This window comes from Palaemon carinicauda, chromosome 37 (assembly GCF_036898095.1).
Source record: "Palaemon carinicauda isolate YSFRI2023 chromosome 37, ASM3689809v2, whole genome shotgun sequence".
NCBI lineage: Eukaryota > Metazoa > Arthropoda > Malacostraca > Decapoda > Palaemonidae > Palaemon > Palaemon carinicauda.
The window spans coordinates 54,290,945-54,295,634 of NC_090761.1; positions in this window are offsets into that span (position 1 = coordinate 54,290,945).

Genomic DNA, 4,690 nt, shown 5'->3' on the forward strand with positions numbered 1-4,690 from the left:
TATATATATATATATATATATATATATATATATATATATAAAACAACATCAAATGCAGCAATTTTAGTCCACTGCAGGAGAAAGGCTCTGTCAATTCATGTCTGGGATTTGGCCAGTTTCACTCACCACGCTGGGCAGTGCGAATTGGTGATGGTGGGAGATTTTCGTCTGATCGCTCACAGCAAAACCAACCTAGTATGGGTGGCCCTAACTAGTACAGCTTTGCTGATCATGGCGATACGCAAACACATTCACTATATTAAGGTAACCCGCTCAGGGAGGGACAGGCTATAGTGTATATACATACTGTATACACACACATACACACACACACACACACACACACACACACACACACACATATATATATATATATATATATATATATATATATATATATATATATATATATATATATATATATATATATAAGGACCAGAAACCCTAATAAATTTAGCCATACTCATAATAAAGATTCTCCCAGCTAGAGAAGTTTGATTTTAAACTTCTGCAAAATGTCATGTTCTTTGCATTCTAAATGCCTACTGTACTCCCAAAATTTTCTGAAATGAGATACAAAAACCGACGCCCTCAATATACTGCCTTTCATAAAAAGGGCCAAGTTATCCCAAGCAGGATTGTTGCTTAAAATTTCTCACAAAATGTTACGCATATTTCCTCATTCTTACATACGCCAAAAATTTAGTGGCGTGGTAGAGACAGAAGTCGTAATTTTTGTTAAACGAAAAGTTCACCCAGAAGGTAAAAGAAATATAATTTCACTTGTGTCCCAAACAATTTATTGCTAAAAATTCCCTAAGGTGGATAGTGCCAGAATTAGCATTCTCACGATATTCTCAAAATTCCACATTATTTTACGCCAAACAGAGCATAAAATATATTAAAGTTGACTGGACGCTCTCGTTAACCGCCTCACCTAAAAAAAACAAGAAGAATAAAAAAAGGAAGAAATCCAGCACGTAAAAAAGGAAACCCATGTAAAAAAAAAAAGGGCTTTCACTCACCCAAAAAAATGAGAGCTAGAAAAAAAAACAGTAAAGAAAGGCGGGTGAATATTCGAGAGCGAAGCAAAATAAGTGTGACTGACAGCCAAGACAATAATTCTTTCTTCTCCGGTCACGTCAGGCCCGAAAGAGATTTTTAAATTCGCCGGAATTATTTTGCGTCTATATTCCGTCACACTGGAATGCCCTGCTACCTTTTTGTAAGCGCTCTCTCTCTCTCTCTCTCTCTCTCTCTCTCTCTCTCTCTCTCTCTCTCTCTCTCTCTCTCTCTCTCTCTCTCTCTCTAGATAGAAAGTACGCGTTGTGTCAAGTTTCGCCTATTAAGTTCAAACCTCGTTTTCTGTCACAAAATTTTTAAAATTTTAGTGTCATGCTGCATAATCATAAAAAAAAATATACCAAAATAAAAATCTATTAGACTAGACTAGTTTACTCAACAACAAATTATAATGCACTTACTTCTTATCAGTAATCATTTACTTGACTTTTTTACTATCAGAGTTCCTGAAAAGAAATTCTATATTTAGTATTGAAAAACTCTTTTTTACTATCATTCAATTCTTGTAAAGAAATTTTATAGTATATTAAATTATTGAAAGGCAACTACCCTGCATTGAAAGGTTTTGAAAACTATAGAATTTTGCGTATATCATATATGAAATTGCAGAATGTTTGTATATGATATACGTATAACTTGGATAATAAATTTATGAAGAAAAAAAATTCAATTCCAAAAACTATTAATTAGAGAACACAATACATACTTGATCAATAATACATAAACATTGAAAATTGTATTTGCAAAAAAAGTGACATTTCCATCACCGAAGTCAGAAAAGGTCACTGACCGAAAAGGTCACTGACCGAAAAGGTCACTGACAGTTGAAGCTGTTGTCTTCTTTCCTTTTAGGTAGGTCACTGTTTTTTACTCCCTCTTTTTTTCCGGTCAATGGGTGGGTAAGAACAGTAGGTAAAAAACGAGATTTTTTTCTGGGTCTCTGAGAAAAATTCCCTAAGTTGGGTGAAACTTTTTTAAAGCCAATTCGGATAGAAGAAAAGGGCAAATAGTTTACGAAATTTATATTGCGTAGTTTTCGAATCTCATCGGTTAAAATGAGTTTGTATACTTCTATATAAGTCTCCTGAGATTTTGGATGTCTCAAACTTTTTAGATCATCCGCGGAGACTCTTGGATAGAGTTAATTTGTTTAAACGTTTAGAGAGTTTTTATAATCTCGTCTAGCTCATTCTTAAATTCGTTTACTCTGTTACTGTTTACTACATGCACTGGAAGTCTGTTCCACGTATTTACTATTTTTTTAAATTCCAGTTTGTATCTGTTACCTCTGGACTGATTTATGCTAAGCGTAAAGAGGCTGTTGTAGTCTACATTTATTATTATTTTGAAAATTTTGATAGAGAGAGAGAGAGAGAGAGAGAGAGAGAGAGAGAGAGAGAGAGAGAGAGAGAGAGAGAGAGAGAGAGAGAGAGAGAGTCATTTATCAAGTAGACATCGCCACTAACTGCTTAACGTGATCAAAGTTAGCTACACGAAAAAATGTTGATTTTAATCTAATCTTGGACAAATGGACTTAGCAACCATACATCTAACTTCCTGCATCTATTCAAGTCTTATCTTGTTTACATAAGACAAGACTAGCCAAGGTATTCATGCCTATCACGTGACAAGGCAACGTTAATGGAAAGAGGGACTGCAAAGGGGTCTGTATGCGACCGTATTTAGAATCCACGGCCTCAAAATTCCTCAACCTTTTTGTTCTTCAGTTCCCCATTGGGTATTTTTGTAAAGTCCCGTGTACCCCTAAAATTGAGGATGAAAAAGAGAAATAATTAAAATGATATTGTAATATAGGCTTATTATTCTATCTTAGTGCAGATTACATAATGTACTGCGCAGTATTGGCTATTCTCTCAGATCCAATGTACCCCTTGAAGGGTATAAATGTACCGCTGGGGGCACATGTACCGCAGGTTAGGTACCCCTGATATAAAGTATTTGCGTAATGTACACGTCGAAAGTCAATTCCCATAGTCATGCAACGACACCACACGCGACATGACGTCTCAAACCGATGCATTGTTAATCCGCGTTCGTCTGACAGCATGACAACCGAGTATTTTCGAAAACTGGGTCCCGTCACAAATTTTCTCGGGCGATGTTGTTCGGGCGGTCACGTCCGTCGTCCGTGTCGTGTCACTCCTGTTACCCGAGTTGCATTTCGCTTGTTATCAGCAGGGAATATGGCTCTGCAGGAATGGCCTCGGATCCCAAAAGAACGGTGTGTCATTCGTTTTTTTATTACGTGTGGTAGAGCTCGCGTCAAATGATCAAAATACTCCGAGCGTGAAGCGGAACTTTCTGATGGATAGATAAAGAGGACGTGACTTTTAGAGTGGTTTGCTTTGTAAGGTTTTACTGCTTAGTGGAAGGAAGGATAAGAATTGAAAAAGTAAACATAAAAAGAGATTAAAAAGATCTACATAATCTCTACCCAAAAACAGCCTTACTTTCTTAAGGCTTACCAACACAATAGTGTTTTACGAGATGCCAGCATACCAAAGGTATATTGCTTTGCCTGACTCAAGTTCTTTGATCTAAATAGTATTTTAAAAGTTTCAGTTCATCAAATCAAAGACAACAAAAAATGGTTCGTTAAAAAAATAAGAACCATACAGGCGATGGAACAGATGGTACTAGTGATATTTATCTCTTAAGGTTATCAAATTGTTAAGTTGTACGATAAAAAAAAATAATCATTAGACAAAAATAATTTCAATATCGTTAAGACAATTTCTTGAGGTAAAGAAACTTCAATTATGGTATATCAATTTTTTTTAGATATAATTCCAATGATCACAAAACATCACTTATAATACTATTGTGGGGAGTCTGCAAAAACTTTTTTCTGGCTATAAAAAGCGTTTATTATAAAAATCAGCTGACCGAATGAAATTATTTCTATTTTCTGCACTAGAACTAATTGTTATTTGAAATAATGGAAATAAATGAGTGCCTGGGACGCAAGTAAGAGCTGCAAGTGTATTCATACTTTGAAAAAAGTTGGAAAATGAAGAAATAAATATATATTTTTACTGGAGAGTTCCAAGTTTGATCCAGACGTGAGGTAGAAATTATTTCTGTTGCACAAGTGATTTAAAATATTTTCCTTTCAAGTAATATTCTTTTTTTTTTCTTTTTACGGAGAGGAGAACCAAGTGACTATATTATTATTATTATTATTATTATTATTATTAGCTAAGCTACAACCCTAGTTGGAAAAGCAGGATGCTATAAGCCCAATGGCTCCAACAGGGAAAAATAGCCAAGTGAAGAAAGGAAATAAGGAAATAAATAAACTGTATGAGAAGTAATGAACAACTGAAATAACATACTTTAACAACAGTAACAACATTAAAACAGATCTTTCATATATAAACGATAAAGAGACTTACGTCAGCATGAAAATACAATAACTGGCAACATTGAAGATTAACTATTACCTTTAATGTAAGACTATCCTTTAATCTAAGAGGCCACTCTTTTGACAATATGTTTAAAGGCCGTTCGTGAATGGCAGAGGCAAGGGACAGTGACATCGTCCAATCAAGCAGGACAATGCCCTAGAGGCTGACCATATACGATC